Raw genomic sequence first — 22967 nt, forward strand, 5'->3', positions numbered from 1 at the left:
AGGTACTCAACAGCATCTTTGCCTCAGTCTTCACCAGCAAGAGCTCTAGCCACATAGTGTAAGTCCCATAAGGCAAAGGCAAGGACTGTGAGAATGAAGAACCACCCACTGTAGGAGAAGATCAGGTTCAAGACCATCTAAGGAATCTGAAGGTGCACAAGTCTATGGGACCTGATATGATGCATCTGAGGGTCCTGAGGGAACTAACAGATGAAGCTGCTAAGCCACTAGCCATCATATTTAAGAAGTGGCAGCCTGGTGAAGTCCTCACCAACTGGAAAAGGGGAAACATAACCTCCACTTTTAAAAAAGAAAAAAGGAAGACCATTCAGAAGAGAGCCACAAGAATGATCAGAGGGCTGGAGCACCTCTCCTAGGAAGACAGGCTGAGAGAGTTGGAGTTGTCCAACACAGAAGAGAAGGCTTTGGGGAGATGTTAGAGCAGCCTTCCAATACCTAAAGGGGACCTACAAGAAAGCTGGAGAAGGACTCTTTATAAAGGAGGGTAGCGATAAGATAAGGAGTAATATTTCTGTACTAAAACAGGGTAGGTTTAGATTAGATGTGAGGAAGAAATTCTTTACTCAGAGGGTGGTGAGGCCCTGGCACAGGCTGCCCAGAGAAACTGTGGATGCCCCATCCCTGGAAGTGCTCAACGCCAGGCTGGATAGGGCTTTGGGCAACCTGGTCTGGTGGGAGGTGTCCTTGCCCACGGCAGGGGGGTGGAACTGAGTGGTCTTTTAAGGTCCCTTCCAACCCAAATCATTCTGTGATTCTATGACTTCTCATACTTGAGCTGCTTTGAAGTTGGTCACTGAGCTCCCATCTCCCGGCACCACTGAGACAGTAAAATCTCCACTATAACTCAGTCTTTTGCTCACAAACTGCGAGGTCACTTGGGGAATGTGAGATTTTTCATTCCAGATGGATTTCCAACACAGACATGATGTCAGGACAAGGCAGGGCCATGCTATTGAACAGCTCTGTTCATGCATGATAGCAGATTGTGCAATTATATAGCGCATAACCCTGGATAATGATACCTCTCCCTCAAACAAAGTTATCTTCTCCTGATCTGCTTAGCTAGAAAGTGGCACATGCTTCCTGTTCTTCTGCTGAACACACAAACCTTTCACTCATGGCTGAAGCTGAATACCAGATATATTCAGCCTCCCTACAAGAACCTGGGAGATTTACCCAACACTCTTATTTGTTAGATGACCGCCCAACTTAGTGGACACTTGCTTTCTAGTGACATGCTTCTTTGTCCACCCTTGAGCCAAAGCTGCCTATCAGTCTGATCACTAGAGATGAGAATCTCCTCAGACTTTCTCTTCTCTCTACCACCTACTGGACTCAGAAATCATTTATATGTACTTAGTGCTGGGCAAATCTTTGGGCAGAACTTGCCATGTCCATGCAAAACTGGCAAATGTCAGTGTCCCCACTTTAAGGGCAGAGCTCTGAGATTTTTCCAGGATTTGCCCAAAGTTCAGCATCTCTTCAGAGCCCTCAGGGAACTGGGGAATACATTTTGCTAGAAAACTGCAAACAAAATACAAACAAAAGAGAGGAAGAAAAATAGAAAGCATCAAGGAGGGAAATTGGGGAAGTATGCAAGTAACAGAAGAGGTAAAGTCAGGGTTGGATTATGCTGGGGCTCAAGTGGAAGATAAATACTTATGGGAAATATGTTTTTAATTTAAGGGATGGAACAAAACTAGACAATGAATAAAGATAAGCAGAGCAAAAGTGGAATGCCTTTCAATATCTCTTTAACTTAAATGCAGTTCTGCTCTGAAAATTACTGTTATAAGAGGACCTGGGGAATTACAGGCCAGTCAGCCTGTGATACTAGAAAGATACTGGAGCCAATTATGAAACAATCAATTTATAAGTATCTAAAGGACAATAAGGTGATAAGAAACAACCAGCAGGGAATTATGAAGAACAAACCCTGTCAAACCAGGCTAATTTTCTTCTTTGACTAATAGGTCTGGTAGATGAGAAGGAAATGGTAGATATCAAGTATGTCGACTTCAGTGAGCATTTCAGAAATATCTAGATCACAGACCCCCCAGAGCAGCAAGCAGACCACTGTGCAGCGTCTACACATGTTGAAGTACCATAATCAAGGGTAATTATCAGGGCTTCACTTTGCCAGCTGGGAGGATCACCTTCCTGAAGTTCTGGCCCCAGGGCTGGTCTGCATTTCCCTGAGTGATTCAGAAAACGGAACAGAGGACAAAATGTAAAGGATGGCAGCTGGTTTGGGGTCTGCCATCCCTTCTGAAAGTAGAGGGACAGGAGAGATCAGAAGTTGAAATGAACGGGAAACACTGGAGAGCTGGCCTGCAGAGGTGATTGTACCAAGGTATAATTCAGAAATGGTGAGGGCATAGACACCAAACACACTGGTCCAAAGTAGATCATAACCATTTCGACAGCAGTGCAGCACAGAAAGGGCTGGGGTGGGCCTGAATATGAGTCTGTTAAGTGAGATTCCCACAGAAAAAAGACAAATCTCATTCTGAAGTGCTTTAAGGGGAGTTTTGTGTATAAGACAAAGGAAGCAATTATTCTGTGCATTTACTTGGTATTGCTGAGCTCTCAGCAGGAACAGTATGTCCAGTTCCAGGCACCACATTTTACAGAAGATGTTGACAAATTGGAGAAAGTCCAAAAGCAAACAACAAAATGGTAAGAGATGCAAAAAAAAAAAACATGACTTATAAGGAATGGATAAAAGAACTGGGTTTGTTTTCTCTAGGAAAAGAACAACAGGAGGGGAAGCATGGTAACAGTCTTCCAGTGCATAAACGTTTGTTATAATGGGTGGAAAGACTAAGCAGTTGTCCTCCATATTCACCAGAAGTAGAAGAAGAAATAATCAGCTTAATTTGCAATAAAGATGATATAGCTAAGCATTAGAAAAACACTTTGCAGCGGTAAGAACAGCAATGCACTGCAGCACACTGCTTGGGGAGGCTGTAGAATCACAGGAGGTTTTTATGAAGAGGTAAACAAACATCTGTTAAGAATGATCTTATCTCATAAAAAGGAAAACAATTGGAAGGGAAGGAGGAGGCTTTCTGAGGTCTTTGTCCCTATGTTTTTATCATTTCTTGGCATTTGTCTCTGAGAAATATCTTCAGAAAATAAAAAGTATCTTGCCACCCACCCTGAAAACTCAGCCTGGACATCCTGAGTTGCCTAAACCACACAGCGCAATGCTGAGCTGGGCAGATATCAGCTCAGGTCTGAAAGCAGGTCTGCTGTGTCAGCAACATGTTCCACTTTAGCTAATTATCTCCTCTCTAGAGTGGGGCTAATGAGCTGGGGCAGTGTGAAGCACACTGGTGCTATGCTGCTTCCCACGCTGGGGCTAGCTCGTCCCAGGCTAGCAGAGGTGTCTCCACAACACTCTGCCTGCCTGCCTGCAAGGAGGGCTGTCTTTGAGGAAGCTTTGGGATGGTCACTGCTTTATACCTTCACTTCAGTAAGTAGTGATGGCTCTGAATGTGCTATGGACTTAGAGCTATGTGCTCAACCTAACCCCATTTCGACCAATTTGTTCTCCTATTATCGCAACTGTAAGATTAAATGCCATGCCTTATTTAGAGCATTTCATCTGGACATTAAAGCTAACCACGAAAAACAGCGTGCGAGTGACCCACGGCACTGCCAGTAAGAACCTCTTCTTCTCACACAGTTTAGTGCTGACCTTTTCCGGAGATGCTGATTTTATCTTTGGGCAGGAGGAATAAGAGCCACCCACCTCATCTCGGCAGAACCGCTGTAGCGGCATTAGCAAAGCAAAAATAGGAAACAGCCTCTGCCAAGCGGTCTCTCGGGCTGCTGCATCCTAAACCACTAGCGGGCGGTGTTTTCTCACTCATGTACTCACGCCAGGGGAGACCGAGGGATGCAATGGCTGGGAAAGAAGGCACGAGGTGTCTGTTACGCTGTCTGCAGCCTACCTTTCTCTTCCCTCATTTCTTAGACTTTTTCTGCAGATACAAAACTAAGATAAGCACAAGATGATGCAGTAATATCTGTCCTGAATACTATTTTTATAGTACCTTTTGAACAGTTAAATAGATGTAGATAAGCTGATGTGAAGATCACTTTTTTATGGCATTGATTTTACCTATGCAAACAGTGTCGACTTTGTTGACAAAGCACTCCTTTTGCTAGTATAGTCTGTGTTTTCTCTTTAATCTGTATCCCTTACCCAGCAAAAATTTGTGATGTACACCAACTGACCTGCATGATTTCCCCTTTAATAAGAGCACAGTTAATAATAAAATCTGAACTAAGCTCATGAAGTACCTGTAAGGCAAAGGAGACACACTGTCAATGGTCAAAGGTAGGTGTCATAGTACCACAGCAGAAGCACAAACAGCACTAGGAAGAGAAGAATAATCTTAGACACATGATTTCACTGCTCGGCATGATTTCACTTAGAACTTGACTGAGCTTCACAGACCTTTACAACAGTGCCCAGGTTAGAAATCCCACGTTCTCACCCTAAAGCAGATGTTATTTCTGAACAGGTGCACTGGGACAGGGCACAGAGCTTGTAGGCAAGGGGGAGCATGTGCATTACAGGGCCATCATAGAGAAAATACCTCTCCTGGGTCTTCATGTGTCTTCTTACCTAGCCCTTTCTCTTGCCCTGAACATGCCCCGCGTCAGACATGGAGATGCAGCACATCAGCTGGAGGGCATCACTGAGAAGACCTGAGAATACAGGCAGCTGCATACTTAGGTGGCCCCAGGACTCAAATTTCTCTCTACATATTTTCTAGATTATGTCCTTTCCACGGCTGTTGAGATCCTCCTCAGAGAGACAGATTAACTGCTACCAGGAGTTGTGAGGTATCAGAGCAGTCAGGGAACTCGTTGCTTACCACTAATCTGTACTATATAAAGCGGATGCAGGGACGGGAGGAACATGTACCTGATAATACTTCTGGTAATAATTGCTCCAGGCCTGCCAGTAAAAGAGGGGCTAATTTTTCCCAAACTCTTGCGGGGATCTGTGTGTTTGTTTTATCAAGGCTTTTTGTACAATCCCTTAACATTCTCAGGCACAAGATGCTGGAAGGGCCCAAGCTTCTGAATGACCTGAACAAGAGAGCATGTCTGGAAACTTCTTGTGTTACCTCCCTGTCCGCAAGGTTTCTTGCCTTCCAGTTTCTGCTGGGGGCTCGTTCCCTAGTCCTTTCTCCCTTCTTCTGGGCTCTCCTAACACCACCAAGGCCTGCCTTGCTGAGTGGTAGGCTCAGGGCTCTCAGGAGCGTTGTCACCACCCACTCTCCACCTTTATCTCCCTGCCTTCATTTCCACACTGCATCATTCTGCAGTGGAGGTGCCCCACGCGCACAAGGCGTGGAGGTGGCTCGGGAAAGCTCATAAGCAGGACAGGGCAGTGGGAGGAATGGCAGAACAGGCCATCTTCCCTATTTCTCCCTGTCCCAAGAGATGAGCATACCTGCCGTGCACTCTGGCTGACCTCAGCATCCCATTTCCCACAGCAGAGTACGTTCCCAGCCTCTCTGGGGAGGACATCCGTGGGGACGGTTCCTGTTTCCCTGCCCTTTCAGTCATTTGCCTTCCTGAACCTGATATGATTGTTTCTTTGGGCACAGTGTAAAGATGCCAGCAAGGAACGGAAACCTCTCATGCCTCAGCAATTTATTAAGAAGGATGTTATTGAACTTGGAAACTGTTGAGCCAGTCGTTCTCTTTTCCTGATTAAGATAACCCACTCATCCAGATAAATCATCCACCCAAAGGTCTTGGGCATTCCCTGAGATAATTTGGCTTCAAATTAATAAACAGCAAGGTGGAGGGAGGCAGGAAGAATATGTAGACAATATAGATGCTAGGGCTGAAGGGCTTCCAGTTTGAAGAAACCTTTTTTTTTCCCATTATTTCCAGCAAACTGCAATCCCTTAGAGTCCTGTTACTACTCAGAATAAATATTAACAGTAATATGGTTTAAAGCATTATTAGGATCCTTGTACAAGGAGCATTAAGACTCTTTGGGTGTCCCCTATTCTGTGTCAGACCTGGCAAACTTTCAGCAGCTACTACTGTGGCAAGTCCCACTTTGAAAAAGCAGCTGCCAATAACTCTTCCACTTGCTCAGCACCACGAGTTCCCATTCTTGTCTGATTGATAAATACCATCACAGTGAATCCAGCTATTACTGCAGATAGTTCCTCAGAAAAATACAGGCATGTATTTTAATGGTTTGTGACTCTCCAGTCCCTGAAGAGAGGGAGAGTGTCCCTGAAGCACTGAAGAGAGGACGCAAACAGTAATATGTTAGCCACCCTGCTCCAGCCCAGGAAGCAGCAGGTCTGGCTTTCTAATCTTTCTGCTGTACATCAGCTCTGCTGAGTGGTGTTGGGTATATTAAGCTGCAGCCCCGGCTTTTCCTTTCAAAAGCATGTCCTCCTTTACAGAAGCACAATATAGAAGTCGAGTCCATTCTAATACATCATCTTTAGCTGTATACAGTCATGGCATCCCTTTCCATTTTATATTCATTGAGGCTTTGCCTGCCCAGGATCCTACAGCTATAAGAAATTGGAAAAGTTCCTGGGATGGCTTGTGTGACTGAATGTTAAGATCAATGTCTGTAGCCCTAACAAAGATTGAGATGGCAGAAGCAGGCTAGAAAAAGAAAAGGTATTACCCGTTCTCTTGCTTGTGATTTTGAATTCTGATTTTCTAATTAGCAATACTGAATATTTGCGAATCAGTATTCTAATAACTAGAGCGATGACTTGGGTCTGCAACAGACAGCTGAGCAACACTGGAATATGGGAGCATTGGTTTTTCAAGTCCTACCTAAAGAAAAAAAAGAAACCTAAGTGATTAGTTTAACACATGTTAATGTTGCTGACTCAAAAACAGCTCTAGGGATTTTTAAACGTTCTAAGCAGTTTCCTGATTTTACAAATCTTAAGTCCGAAATGATCAAAACTTGTATTTCACCTCATCCAAGGGGGTAAAGTACTGTTAGAAATGAGAGACTGGTAGCAGGCTTACAACTTAACTGCATTGTTAAGTGAAAGCAAAAGAGGTCCAAAATGGTAATCCAATGCTTTAAAGGCACAATGCTTTAAAAAGGTCTGTTTCCTAGCCCTGAATAGAACTGGAATTTAAATAAGAAAATATGAATAATGATTGAGAACTGCTTAAAAGAATTTACTAGTCAACAAAAATACACAACCCCCCAGTAAAGAACAGTGTAATGATTAAAAAACTACAACCAGATGTAAAAAGGAAGTGGCGGTGGCCTTAAAATAAGTCAAACTCGTACAGCAAATAAAGGAGAAGCTGAATATAAACCAGAAGATAGGAATTACAGAAAACTGGTGATGGAAATGAAATAGGAAAAAAAGACTGACAAAGCATTTTTTTAAAAGTAAATTAAGAATGAAATGAGTCCTAATCATGGTATTGATCCTTTATCAGTTGGAAATGTTAGATTGTTCAATAATAATGCAGACAAGACAGATGAAATCAATAAAAACTTCTGTCCAACTGCCAGGAAAAAAGTAAATGAAGACAACATTTTTGATGACATGTCTATTCCTATAACATATCAGAAGAATTAAATACCAGCTACTAAAACCAGGTATTTTAAAATCAGCAGGACAGGACACTTTACACTGAAACTTTCTTTAAAAAAAAACTGCACAGGAAGTCTTGCGCTATTTTTATTGATTTTCTGTACCTCTTGGTGCAAAGGAGAAGAAAGCCTGTAATCTGGCATGTTGTAAAAGCTATGTAGAGAGGCATAATTGTGGTATAATTATGTCATAACTGTAATTATTCATAGCTAACTACAGACCTGTGATATGATCTCAGTCCTAAACTAAATAATTAAATGGCTAACACAGAACATGGAGAATAAAGACAAAAAGGAGGGAAATATAACTGGGGACAATCACCCCTGGGTTTATAGAAAATTCATGCCATTCAACAGCGTTGATACTTTTCTCTGAGGAAACTGCACATATCATTGTTAAATATAGCAAAGCTGGTACAGTGTACTTAAGATCCTGGAGGGCAGTTTCCCTTCTATCACATGGCAATTTGATTAAAGAACTTACTTGACATAAAAATAAGATAATAGTCATTAAATGGGCTATAAATGGCCTATCAGACTGGTCCCAAAATACAACTGAGAACCAGAAGTGGTTAAGTTTACAGTATGTTTGTACCAAGATCCTGCAGGGTTTTGGTCTTTGCCCTAATAATATTTTTAGTCCATAACCTGGAAGAAAACACTGACATTTGCAAAATATTTGTTAAGTCCAAAAAACAGATATATCATGAAAAGGGGGACAGCTGATCTAGTGCATCCTGGATGACACAGTGAGATGGGAACACACAGAGAGGGCTTGCTTTAGCGGAAGGAAGGTCATGTCTTGCACATCCACAAGGAGAAGAGCTGTAGCTCTGCTATGGAGAACTTTGTCCAGGGTAGCAATGACTCTTCAGAGAACTCTGATCTCAGGGCAGCTGAGGAACTGCACATGAGCTCACAGCATAATTCTGTGCTTGAAAGAGCTAATGTGACCCTTGGATGTACATGTAGAAGCAAGGTGTGTGTATCACCTCAGTACTGCTCCTGGTTTAATCTCCAGTTTTCATAATGGTCCTCCAACATCAGAATTATTTTTATTATTTTATGTCACCATTATCCCTTCTCCATGACCCCATGACTCAGCAAATTAGAAAAAAAGTGCTTATTTTCTGATTCAAAAATCAGCTTGTTTTATGACTACCTCCTGGTTTGAACGAATAATGTACCTCCCAGGATCATCTTCTCACCTTGTACTGATCACTTGATATCTGAGCTCTACTCTTCTTTAGTACATCTCCCAGAAATAATTTATGATCCATGAGGAAGCTCAGGAAGCATTATCCTGTGGATTTTTTCTCATGCATTTCAAAAGCTGGTCTCATCTGCAGGCCACGTCTCATCTCTCCGTTCTGGAAAGCTAGTGCCTATCTCTGCTATCCATACAAGAGAAACAGCGTGAAGGACAAAAGCAAGACCATGTAAGAAACAAATGGAAAGTGAGAAGACTAGAATTACTGAAAAGTAAAATAAGAACATCAAAGAACACTCAGCAGAAAAGAAATAAAGGAATAAACGTGCTGCCCAACGACAATACATGTGCCAAAGTACAGCTTAGAGACAGCTTGAATGTAGACCTTGCATCCTTCAAGTTTAATACAGAAGATGCCCCACAAAGCTTTTAGGGGCATTTGTATCAAAGGCTATCATGTATCAGCACCACAGTTGCCCATAACAGACTTGTATCTGTCCAGCATGAAGATGCCAGCAACCTCCTGTTTGTTACTGTACTGTTTCAGCCCTATTGGAGTGCAAACTCTTGTCTTGGCAAGCTGTCAGTAAACCTGCAGACAGCCCTGCAAAGACTTATGAATAGCCAGCCGCTGATCATGTATCTAAAACAGACACACAAAAAACCTCTTGCAAATTCTCCTGAATGCTGTTTGGTATATACACTGGCATACCTGTTGAGAGCCGCATGATGCTCCTACAAGTAGATTTTAACCTAGCTGGGAATTGGCACTTGGGTTAACAGGTCTCCTCAATGCCAAAGACTTCAGTCACTGATGAATCTCAGATGTCAGAGGTTGGAACCACTTCATTTCCTGTAAACCAGTCCAAAGAGCTACACTCTTTGAATGTATTGCCTATCCTGCCAAAGCAAGGGAAACCTGGAACTGTCATAGAAACATCTGTCCTGGGACAAGTAAAACTGCCAAGGAATTAAGGAAGGGGTATTGATTTCTGACATTCTTTTCATGAAAGGATGCGTGGAGCACAAGCCTGAGCAAAAAGGCAAGCAAGGGGCAATAAAAGTCTTATTCATTGAACAAAAGACCTTAAAAAAAAAAAAAAAAAAAAAACAGGCTTTCTGCTAGTGGAGGGAAGAGAGTAGGTTCAGACTGCAAGTTCTAGAGACAGCACTGACCTAGCTCATGCCCCAGAAAGAGAGAAGATAAAATTTCCATAGACTGCCATGAAAGGAGAGCTGTGAAAATGCCAAGTGCTTCTGATGATGTCCCTTTTAGGCAAGATATTTAACAGTGACAAATTAGAGACAGCCACACGTAGACCACACATCTCTGACCCACAAAACGCACTGCCACAGAACTGAGCCAGAGACCCAAAGAACTGCATCTATCCAAGAGCACACATGGGTTCAGCTGCTGCATGGGCTACAGAAAGGGGAATGAGCTTCTCGGGAAGGGTTTCTATCTGAACAGCATAGCCATTGCACAGTAGGGAGCGAGTGTCCCTTCCGAGTTATTAACTTGGCTATTTTGCACAGCAATAAAGTCTAGATAAGGAAACAGCCAAGAGCAGCGCAGGTTGCCAGAGAGGGGTGGGGTAGAGCAGAGGTCCCTGTTTCAGTTCCTGACAAAGTGGTTCACTTTTACTCCCCACCACGAGATAGCTGCCTCGGTGGCATGGGTTATCAATGACCAGAGGAAGACCCAGTAGAAGTGTAAATAAACCCAGGGAGCGAGGCCATGACATGTTTCTGACAAGAGCCTCCAAAGCAAAAAGCTGTAAGGACTGGAGAAAGTCTCCCAGGGCCCCAGCTGCGCGAGCACAACCATCCTGACCATGTGCTGGCTTGCACTGATAACATTGTGTGCCGAGGTTGGCATACAGTCCAGGTGAAATCACAAGTGGAAAAGCTTCCCACCCCGTGTGCCTCTGCAGTCACGTTCACAGCTCCTCGCCTGCTCACCATCCCTCACCAGGCTCCACCCAGCACTCCCCTGCACCCGAGGGAACACTTTGCCCTGCCTGGCTTTCTTCCACTAGGTTGGAGTACCACTGGCTCTAAAGTGGCCATTGTATTTTCTTAGGAAATACTGCTACAGCTAGTACATACAGCTAGTATGAGTGAGTATACTCATACAGCTAGTATGAGCTAGTACTGCTCATACTGCACATGAAGGCCTAGAGCCTCCATGGACATGTGTTATTGTTGCCCCAACCTCCATCTGTGACAGCTTTCATCTTCCCAGCACTTCTCTCTAGAAGCTTCTAACAGCTACGTTGCCCACATCGACTTTTCCACACACGCACCTATGTCACAGTTTAAATCTGTGAGGAGAAAAGTAAGAAATAAAGCAAAACCCTGAAATCACAGGGAATATAAATAGGGATCTGGATAGGCTAGATCGACAGGCCGAATCCAATCACACGACATTCGACAAGGCTAAATGCCAGGTGCTGCGTTTGGCTCGTAACAACCCCATACAGCCGTATAGGCCTAGGGAAAAGCAGCTGGAAAGTTGCCCAGCAGAAAAGGACCTGGAGGTGCTGGTTAACAGCTGGCTGAACACAAGCCAGCAGCATGCTCAGGTGGCCAAGAAGGCCAATGGCATCCCAGCCTGCATCAGAAACCATGCGGACAGCAGGGCCATGGAAGCAATTGCTCCCCATATTCAGCTATGGTGAGGCCACACCTCAAATAATGAGCTCAGTTTTGGGCCCCTCACTGCAAGAAGGATGTTGAGCTGCTGGAGTGCGTTCAGAGAAGATCAAGGAACCTGGTAAAGGGACTAGAAAACAAGACACATGAGGAGCGCCTGAGGGAGCTGGGGTTGTTTAGTGGAGAAAAGGAGGCTGAGGGGAGACCTCATCACTAACTACCTGAAAGGCAGTTGCAGCAAGGAGTGTGTCAGTCTTTCCCGCATCTAGCCCATGCCCCCTTCTCCCAGCAAAGAAGGGGCCTGGTTGCTCCTGCTGGGGACACTGTCTCCTCCCACCCTGCACAGCAGCACACACCCAAACCCACAGGTGCCACTATGATGGTGGAATGGGGCTGTATGGACGAGGAGCTGGTGGCAGTGGCAGCTCCTCTTTGAAGTGTTGATGCTCACCTCCACCATCCTCAGTGGCAGAGGTGGCTGCAGATCCCAGGGAGTGAGATCAGGGTAGGTGCTTATATGGGAAAAAGGAGCAAAGGAGGAGCAAGGAGAGCTACTTAATCTTCAAGTAAATGAAGATTTTTTCTCCAGTAGAGAGGGAGAGCGATGGGGCTTGACTGTTTGCAAGCTGTTTGCACAAGGCAAGGTGAAAAGGAGTAACAGCTTGGGCTGAGAGGGAATGCCTTCTGCTCTTGCCCTGAAGCCCATCTCAATCCTTTGCCTGCTAGCAGAGAGCCAGCCTCAGACTGTAACTCCAGCAAGAACTACCATGACCACTGAGACTCACACCTTAGAAACTTGGGTCAGAAGACTCAGCAGAAATCCTTCTCATCTCCACAAGGGTCTACTTTCTGAAAAGAATCCAGCCAGAATTTAAAAGCCACCTGTGGAGAATCCTCCACAATCCTCAGTAAGTTTTTCCAGTGATTAACTACAGACAGTAAAAAAAAAAAAAAAAAGTACTCTTTTCATGCCCTTTTTTTTTTTTTTTTTTTTACAGTTTCAAATTCCAGTTATTGGATCTTATTATACTTCATTCTGCAAGAACATAAGTTTGTTCCTCATGTAGATAGATACAGACAATAGAAAATTTAGCCTTCAGCTTTCTTTTCCCTTCAATTCTTTGACCTCTTTCACTGGAAGGCACACTTCCAACTCTAACATTCAGGCATTTTCCCTGAAACCTCTCCCATCCAGGAACCACCAACAAAAGCACTAAATAGAATACATGGGAAGTGACAATGTTAGTACTAAATGATACACACACCCGGCCTCTCCTAGAGCCATTCATCTTGAAGTTATTTACCGAAAGCTGCATGCTTTCCCCCAGCTACAGCATCATCCTGTAATTCTGTTGTCAGCCAGTGAGCCACTCCAGCCCCGACTCCTTTCTTGCCGCTGCTTCCCAAGACAAACTTGCTAACTGATAAGCACAGCCTCTATTCCTTATTCTTTGGCATGTGACTTGCAACAGCTAATGTTATGCTTGGCCACATCTTTCCGAGTGATCCAGACTATAGCAGTAATGTCTTTTTTCCCACTGCTTTAATTATTTTTCAGTCATTCCTACCGGTCAATGACTTTTGCTGTCTTTTAGATGGTTGACAGTAAAGTTCAACAGCACACAGCAATAAGTGACCAACTTTGCAAAGCTAATTCCCCCTTACAATTACACGCCTCCATCCATTTGGGAAGTGACATGTTTCCTGTAAAGTTCTAATGCCTGCATTTCAAGAACCACTACCACAAAAGCACTGAAAGCACTACACCATCACTACCTATTCCTAGTTGAGTCTGCCTTTTTTTAATCTGGTGCAAGTGCTTCAAAGTAAAAGTTACCATCTGATCCACGTTTCCATAGTGCCTACCATAAGTGGGCCTCCACTTAAGAAATGTCAGTTTTCCTCTCCAGCTGGGACAAAAAGCAAATGATTTATAATTCTTGAACTGCTGCTAGGATCTTGCCTGTCAGAGACAAAATTTCTCACCAGAACACAGGAACATGAATAGCTTGTTCTCAAAGTGTCTGCAGTGCTAGTCCCTCGTCTGGCAAAGTTTGCACACATGATTAACTTCACTCTGTGTCAGAGGAGCTAGTCACAATGCACAGCAAAACACAGGGTTTCAGTTTTTAACGGAACTGGGGCCCAGGAAGAGGCAAAAGGGAAGGCAAAACAGGAGGTTAGACAATGGAAGCTTTTCTCTATACTGTTGTAAGTACAGACCTCTTCTCAAATCTTTTCAGCTGTTGTGTACACAAATATGAGTATGAATTCCCACTGCCTGATTGCCTCAGGTGCGGTGCACAAATTACAAGTAAGTAATTCCCTTACTTCCAAGGGTTTTTTTGAAGATTACTTACTAACCCCTAATTATACCTTTGCTGGCTGGCTAACAAATGAGGTGAGGCAACACCCTTGGCTGGTGAGATCCACAAGGGAAAAAAAATGGGTTATTCCATCCATGGAAAAGGGCTCGCAGGTCTGGCATCTCAGTGTGCAGATCTCTCATATGGGACAGAGATCAAGTAGCCTGTATCTACAGCAATGTCTATTCTTCCCCACTTTATTGTGAGATCACTGTATAAGGAGTGAAATCCAGTGCCTTTGGTCAGTGTAAGCTAAGGGTCTGAGTGACACAGATTCTTCCTGGAAAGCCCCCACCCCCTCCATCTGAGCTGACTAGTGCAAGAACAACCCACCTTCTAGAAGATTTAATTTTAGCTGCAAGGGACGCTGGTTTCCACATCATCCAAGCAGCTTGTCCATTTCTGTCAGACCACACACACCAGAGAAGCTAGCACACTACAGGCTGCTCAAGTTTGGTGCTTCTGATTGGGAGGACAGGTGTAGTTATAGGGTAAAACAGTAGTCATGGTCACAAAACACCAACCCTTGGAACATGCTAATAGATATTAAACCTTTATTAACATTCACTTTAGTCACTTGATTGGGACCAGGAAACAGAGCAGTGTCTTACAAGCACTTCCAAGCACCAACTTCTTGCATGCTTTGCACCCCAAGGTATAGATGAGGCCTATCGTGACAGACCCATGAAGATTTCTGACACAAAGAGCCTACATGCCAAGAACAGCTTCAGAGACCCAAGCTGCAGTACCACTGCATTCAAGCTAGCAAGAGGGGCAGGGATATACACAGCATCCATGGCTACTGCATGCAATTCTTACCCTGTAAATCACAAAGTAAAATAGCAGGTATATTCATTTGGTCATATATTCCCCAAAAAGTAATGTGATGATTACAGCCTTCTTGATAGAGATCTGATACAGAGTATCCAGACCATGCTAGAAACACATTCATCACTGCCTCTTATTCCCACCCACCCCCACATGAATTCAGGATAGTTACCTAGGGGATAAAATCTGATTTCATTGAGTTTGGAGAAAGCAACAGGTCTTAGGGACCCATCATTTGATGGGCTTGCCCCCACAAAAACCCTTAGCCTATCTAGCTGAAAAAAATATAGTATATATGGTATATACTCCATGGCTGAGACATTTCTCCATTGTACAAAACACTTTGTACTTTCCTTCTCTCACCTCTCCCTCACTTTTGGCTCCCTCTTTCCACCTTCTTCTCTTTTTGACTCCTTTTCCCTTTCTGTCTCCCTTTACTTCAGCTTGACTGGGCCTTTCATATTTCTTCTTTACTCTATGTTCTTTCTTCAAGGGTGATCTTCTTGGCTAAACCATACCAGTAGCACTGGGTGCTCCTGTCCCCCCTCTGACTGATGGGGTTCATACCCCTCACAAAGGATATCCCAGTATATTAGGCCTGTGTGGAAAAGCAGACATCCTAGTTACTGTTAGATCCTTACTGTTTCATACAGGAAGAGCCTGTTTATAGCCTTCAGCCTTCAAAGACTTCTGGAATTTGAAATCCTTTCTCCTTCCATTTTCAGGGCAAACAGCTGAGGAGACTAGGAATCCTGCCTCCCCTCACAGATATCTTGGCCTTCCAGATATCAACCTTACCTTTAGATCCTGCAGCTCAGCAAATGTGCTATCATATATCCCAGTGTTTGCCCAGCCTATGCAATCTGATAGGCCACCTATACTGAAGAGGGTGATTAACATCTAAGAATGGATGGGAAGTGATCTTCCACACAGCCATGATATATTTTTGGAAGGGCAAGGCAAAGTCAGAAGGGCTTACTAAACTCTTTGATCATTTAAGCTTTTGGTTACTAAATAACCACCAGTATCCTTTCCATAAATCCATTTATTCTTAGCTACATGAATCTCCATCCCCATTTCTGGGACGCTAGCTTCTACTCCTAAGCTAGATCTTTCTCTCAGCTACACCATCATCTCTCAGCAGTTCCACTAACTGATTACTCAAGTGTTCTCCTTTTTCTGGTTGATGACATGGCCATGTACTGTACCCTCCTCTCACCTTCTGCAGCATCCCAATCACTTGACATGAGCAAGCACTAGGCCACAATCTGAAGACTACCACTTCTAAACCCTCCTAAAAACTTGTAAGAGAATCCACTCGTTTCATGCATTTTTCATAGCTTCTCTCATTCCCCTCTCAGTTGTTACATTCACATCTGCTGCTAACTATCCTCATTTTTAGCAAAGCACAGCGGGAGCTAGAGAAATCTCTAAACCTCATGGCATTACAACATCAGGAGTACTCCCCCACTTCCATTACCTCCATGTCCTGCTTTTTTTTTTTTTCTGTTCCCTTTTCCTTCTCCTCCTTTCATTTTCACTGGCACGATGTGAACTGTTACACTAGGTCTACAGCAGAACTGGGCTGCTTTGTGCTGAGCTCAGCAACAGCTCAACTAGTAGCCCACATCCCCTCACTGCTGCACACTGGACAGAATAGAGGTGGCTGGTGTTGGGTGCCTCAGAACACCCCCAGCAGACACCAGAAACCTGAAGAGAAGCTATACATAGGTTGTCCATCAGTAAACGCTGATGGAGGGCATGACTTCAGAAGGACATGGACATCTCACACCTGCCTGTGGCAGGAATATCCATCTCAAAGTAGGACTCACTACCTTGTTTTCTTTCCTCGCATAAGTGCATGATTGCCAAAAAAAAAAAAAAAAAAAAGAAAACAAACAACACAGTAAGTACACTGGTGGTGACATGACCCAGCAGACTATCAATTAGTATATTTTGCAAGATTGGGTGGTAGGGAAGAGTCTTGGTCTTATGTGGGCAGATTACCAGACAGACAGGAAGCACAGTCCCACTTTTTACCCCCATAACAGCTTAGCCTAGCATTATGTATGCTTCATTTCATATGTTCTGCTGATCCACTGAGCAGACTTCAATGTGATAGCTACCTCTGTCTCAAAGAACAGCACATTTCAGGTAATAATAGGTATTCATTTCAAGGGGAACTGGGAATTTGTCTCCAAGTTATTGTGGTCCTGATCCTGCCTAGTATGAACAGGTCAAGAAAAAAATGTTGAAGTGCAGGAAAAGAAATGTTGAAGCCTTGGAAAAATGCATGAAGGTGAGTGAGCAGACAGAGAAAGAGAGTCAGTAGGTGGTAAAACACTGCTCAGGAAGATGGTAAGTATGAGGGGATAGCAGACAGCCATGAAACATGGGCATACAGAGTCCACATGGAGGGGATGAAACCCGACAGAGAAGCCACAGAAATAATAGGAAGCTGAAGAACAACAAGGGTAAGGCAGTAGGACTTGGAAAGTAGTGCAAGACAGGCAGGAGGCTGGGAACTGTAAGCAACACAACGATAACTCAGGAGAGCCAAGCTCTTCATTTAGAGGATGTAGGCAAGAAGTCAGGTTTTGGAGGGGAAAAACTGGTGGGATTTGACAGGTCCATGTGCAAAACAGAGCTTGGATACAGTAAAATGTAGTAAACTGGATGTCACTGTCAGGAAGAATAGCAGAAATTCTAGGGGGTGAAGAGAGGTGATCTTGGGAAAACACCCAGTTTCCCACACATGAAGTTCCAGATATTGGTAAAGGATGATGGAAGACTGGAGAAATGGAGAGAAGCTGGAACAAAGAGATGGTAGTACAAGATGTTGGACAGAAACAACAGAAAGAACGGGGGGGTGGGGGGGACAGTTCAAAAGCATAGGAAAGATCAAAGCTGATGGGAAAAAATTAGAGACTCCTAGAGGTGGATGGGACAACACTAGATATTCCTGTGAGAACAGCTTTGGTATTATGTTTCTGAAAGTAAACTTCAAGGTATTCAAGCAAGTATCGGAGCAGAAGAACTTGCCAAAGATAACGTGAATGCAGAAAATGCGGAAGGAGTTGTTCCATCCTGCAGAGACTGCAGCATGTGGAAACGATTACAGGGATGATTGTAGGACTAGTGATATGTAAAAGATACATAATTATAGATACATACTTATAAGCCAGTGGATAACAGTACAGAGTAGAACTGTAGTCCAAGAAGAATATGTTGAGAGCCAAACAAGATTTTCTTAATAAGATGGAAGAGTAAGACTACAAGTCAAATTCAAGTTTTTCATTGATTTCCACTGGAAATGAAACCTCTGTTGTCAGCGTTGATCCCTTCCTCTAAAGGAGGAAGTTCAATCTTCCTAATTTAAAAAACTTGGTCCAGTGAAGCCGAAATAGCATCTTCAGCCATGAAAGACATGAAGGACTTTGGCCCCAAGTTCTTTGATAATGTCTTCAGCACAATTTCATTTTATTTTCATAAGTTTTTCTTCAGGAATTTTAGCACTGTGACTTCTCTCCAATTCAGAAAGAAAGGCAATAAGTCTACAATTATTATTGTTTTTAAAACATTTAAAACATTCAAATTTCCCACTCAGAAGGGGAATTCTTCTTTCCAGACAGTTGCATTACAGTTTTCATTGTTCTCCTCTTGTGGTGAGAAACTGTACAGCAGCCGAGCACTCTTTAAAAATTCTGAAATGACATACCTGCTCAGTAGTTGCTTGTGGTTTTATATTCAGGGGTCCTTAGTTGAACCCGTAAGGAGAACTGTCGCAGGAGTATCCCTGTTTGTTGCTCGCCTGTAAAAAATAATATATATATATATATATTTAAGATTGCTGAGGGCCTGCAGATAGAAATTAGATATTCAAAAATAATACATACTTCTAGCAATAATTCATAGTAGTACAAAAACTACTTGATACCCCAAGAGAGAAATACAGAATTTCTGGAAAAGAAAAGTAGAAAACCCCATGCATTCCTTCCCACTGTCATGGTGTTTATAACTCTAAGCACTACCATACTGCAATCACTTCAAACAGCTCACATTTCCAACTCCACGAGGTACTGAAAAGCAATAGCTATCCCAACTTCATCAAACCCCTATTCTAACACAAAAATTCCTGTGCTGCCATGCCAATCATATCAGCAGGTCAACACATCTGGTGTTCAATACGTCTTGGAAGTTATTCCGCCCGAGTCTTGCTTCAGGTTAGAGCCTTTGCTTTATTACCGTGGTCTGGATCAGAGTCCCACACCAGTTGTCGGCTGCAGGCAATTCAGGCTCTCATGCTCTGCAGCATTTTCTGCAGAGCTGCTCAGGAGATTACACCAGCGATGGCATTTTATCAGTACTGCTACGAGGTGAGTGCAGACATGATAAGGAAGTGTTAAAAGTCAACGAGGTGCCATTGACAAGGATTGAAGCTGGGCTCGCGCTTCCCCACCAATCATGTGTGCACTGATGTTGTACAGTCCAGTCGCCTTCTCACCAGCTGCTGCTTTGGCAGGCAGCACATTTCACCCTCCCTTTTTGGTACGCAGCCTCCTGCCGAGTCAGTCAGCTCATCTCCACTGGAAGTGGTCACAGCATCAGACCTGTAGGGAACAAATCCTTTCTTAAGACACCCATACAGGTTCACTGGTGAGCATTAAAGAGAATTTTCCTCATTCAAATACGCTGATAGAAGGATAAACCAGTTGCTTTAGTCCATCTCCACCACTCCCTCGCAGAATGGAAGTCTCCCTTTGAGAGATCTGCTTTCCCAGGCAAGCATTCACGTACTCTGCCTGGAGCTGAGCAGAACCTCCAGCAGCACGCCTGGCATTCAACCCACAGAGATTAATCCCATGCACAAGCAAGCCCCAAGGCTTAGGAAACCTGCTGTGACTAATAGCTTGATTGGGACCTAAGACCTTCCCCTCTAGGTTTTCAGGAGCAGTTGAAGAATCTCATAAGAAATTCATTTCTATTGTGCAACTATTGGCACAATCCCCAAGCTGCAGACTGTGCAAACAGCCAGCGAGCCATAGGCTTAATCATACCACGGAGCAATACACAGTGTTAGAGAAAAAAACAGCTCCATCCTTGCCATGGTGACCATAAACTGCAGTGTGACAGCAGAGATGGCCTAAGTAGCCACACTCTGGTCAAAGTATTTCAGAACTTGAAACTCAGCAGTCTCTCCCACAAAGCTATGTAACGAGGATCCACTCAAATACCAAGGGCATCTCCACCAGAACTGCCGTAGCTGACATCCAGAAGCTCCAGCAATAATGCTCTGGGGAAACAACCAATTTGCAGAAATACTACAAACACACTAGCACACAGCAAGCACCAACATCCATTACAATGAACTGAAGGATTCCATTATAGTCCTGTGGGGCAGGTGTGGTTGCCACAAACAGCCCCCTTCCCAGCTGGTACCAATGAAATCCTTACCAGAAGCCTCAGTGCAGAGGCCCAGGTCTGAAAGAAATCCTCAGCTTACCTCCAGAGGCCCTGCCTTTGTAAGGCTAAGGCACACTGACTAGCTACCAGGAAAGCTGTATCTTGCTGGTTCTTTGACATCCTGAATTTACATTCACAGGGAGAGGAGAGATGCTTCTTGTTGGTGTGTCTTTGCTGGAAAACGCCTTCCGGGACATCCATGCTTTCTGTTTCTTAGATGCTAGGGGCAAGAAGAGTCTTTCACTATTCCTCAAGAATCAATACAAACATGTATTCCACCTTGCAAGCACTAGGAAGCACAGTAGAGCCCCCTTTTCCTGATCCTTCCCTGCTCACTACCAGGAGAGCAGGCACACAGACAGATTAGTGGTGAGAGCTCGATGTCAGGGACAGCCCTCACCATGCTATACGATGCTACAAACTGGGAGCCCTGGCCCTTCTGGCAGCTGGAGGGAAGACAGTGATAGGCACCGCTCCCTGGAAACACCCAAAGGACTTACAGATCCAGGCATATTGCTAAATGGGAATCTTTCTTTCCCAGGAGAAACAGATTTCCAATACAGGAAGTCAAAATTCACTGGGAACTCCATCTAAGACCACCAACCATGGCTGTAGATGTTGCTCTGTTTATATGTGCATGGGTGAAGGGAGGAACTCTGGCAGTATCTGTAATGTTTATCACTTGGCCACAGGCTATGTGCACTAAAAACTTTCTCAGTGGCTCCAGGTAGCCATGGCTGCTCCAGCCTACAGCATGGGTAGGGTAGGTGGCTGTGATGTCCCCTGGTGCCTTCTCTGTGAGGGATGCAAATGCCATGCCCTCCATCCTCCCTGTCTCTGAATGCAAGCCCGCCTGCAGGAGCGAGCCACCAGCCAGGCTTCCCCTGACACCTGACAGTGCCGCGCATCCCGTGAAACAAGCCTTCACTGTCCGGACTTTCTCCCTTCAACATTATAAATGTCCCAGAATTGCTCCAGAATTCAGTGATTTCAAAAGCAAATATACATATATATATATATATATATATATATATATGAGGGAAGAAGAATGTATTGAGAACAGTTTCTCTCCCCACTGCCAAGGCAAGCTGGCGGAGGCTTGTGCCTTGCCATGCCAGCCCACCTCCTCCCTGCTTGACCCTCCCCGCCATCTTGTGTCTGGCGGCCATTTTCTACGGCCTCTCTGTGGGCAGGGCATGGCTTGCACAGGCAAGCAGTGAGCTCTGGGAGGCTGTAGGCTGCTGAAGATGCAGAGAGGTTGACACAAACATGGCATTAGCTTGCCAGCTAACCCTGCTCACTGCTAAGGGAAAGGCTGGTCTGGGTGCTCCTGCACTGGGTGTTCAGACCCTGGCAACGGTCTTACGGTGCTGGCCACAGGGAGCTGGGCTTTGCTGCCCTTCTCCTGGCTCAGGACTCCTGGTGGACACCTTCAACTCCCTTTTGTCCTTGTCAGTGGTCTTCAAGTGATCTAGTCTGGGACCTAGCAAGCTCTTGAGAGCACATGGCTTTGTAAAAATCCTGCACCTTCCTGGTTTTGTCTGGAGCAGAAGCACCTCATGTAGGGTCGCTCGCAGCATGTCTGCTCCCAGCCCTGGACAAGACCTGCAAGTTTGCTGGTCTGGCAGGTTTCCCCCAGTGTTTTCCCAAGCAGTTGCCCAACTTTGTTTAAGCTTCAGGGAGTTCAGTTTGGGGTGAAGGGTAGGTCAGCTCTTATCTCGTATCTACATGTGCAAGTGTAACCCTTACCAGTTCCCTTTACAGCTCCAAGAGTTCCTGCCTGGCGTCCCAATGAGGACCACACTTTCCCTCCGTGCTGGGGCCTTTCATCAGGAGTTAAGCAGTACCAAAGAGCCACAAAGATTTCTTAGAGACTCCCCAGCTTTAAGAAAAATCCTGGGGGCATCTATGACCTTCCTCCTTGGCAGCCTTTTATGCAGGGCTCAGGGCAAGGAGAAAGCACAGGGCCACCGGCTCCCTGTTTCAGGCTGGCCAGCGCAGCCCAAGGGTGACTCGGAGCTATGACAGGAGCTGAATAAAGCCTTAACTGGCCTGCGGGCCCTGTGAAATTGAGAGATTACATAAAGCCACTCCGGCCTCCTTCTCCTTCTGGAAAATGCTTGTAGTGCAGCTGAGGTGGATTCAAGAGCTTGAGCTACAGGATCTTGCACAGTTTGTTTTAGCAAATACTGTTGTTGTCAATTTTCCAAATGTCTGTTCACACACAGACTGTCCTAGCACCCTGCCAGGGCTCCAAACATTCATCTGTGAAAAAAAATTACTAGGAAACTGCCTGCATTCTTGCCTGTCCTTGTGACCATTTTAAGACCAATCACATAAATGGGAGCCCACATGGAAATATAGGTGTCAAAGATTTAGTTCTCCAAAGGCTTGTAGAGGTATGTAACTACAGGAATCCCACTTAGACCACTGCCACCTTCTTCTAACCACAGAATATCATGCTCAGTAAAACGTCCAGACCAGCAAATCCTATTTCCATCCCCCACTGGTAGAGGCTACCACAGGACAAAGACACTGAAACCGAGTGGGGGTGGATGGGAAGGGAATAGCACAGCAGGCAAAGACAGTTGGTCCCATGTGTTTTCTTTCCTTAAAGATAAAAATTTACACGAGTCAAAAGAAAAATCAGGAACAATGCAGGAATTTTAAAGAGGCCCAGGCTGCCACCTGACTCAGCGTCTAGGCAGGATATTGATTAGCGAGGCTATTCTTTATTCCTCTGCTATTGTTTAAGCATGGGCTCCCTCATGACAGCAACAGGCGTGGGAACACA

The 22967-nt window shown here is 44.5% G+C and overlaps 1 protein-coding gene across 4 annotated transcripts in view; it reads right to left on the bottom strand.

The window, feature by feature from the left end:
- Positions 1 to 21104, bottom strand: part of GJA8 (gap junction protein alpha 8) — a 34787-nt gene extending 13683 nt beyond the window's left edge. Inside the window, exons 1-3 of one of the 4 annotated variants that reach the window (XM_048071663.2) lie at positions 20214 to 21104; positions 19215 to 19320; positions 18429 to 18521 (exon numbers count right to left, since the gene is read on the bottom strand). The gene's annotated coding sequence lies outside the window, so the exon portion shown is untranslated. The other 3 variants (XM_013187582.3, XM_067001596.1, XM_013187551.3) reach the window with 3 other exon arrangements.
- Between the last annotated feature and the right edge of the window lie 1863 nt (positions 21105 to 22967).

Source organism: Anser cygnoides, chromosome 1 (genome assembly GCF_040182565.1).
Source record: "Anser cygnoides isolate HZ-2024a breed goose chromosome 1, Taihu_goose_T2T_genome, whole genome shotgun sequence".
In the NCBI taxonomy this organism is placed as follows: domain Eukaryota; kingdom Metazoa; phylum Chordata; class Aves; order Anseriformes; family Anatidae; genus Anser; species Anser cygnoides.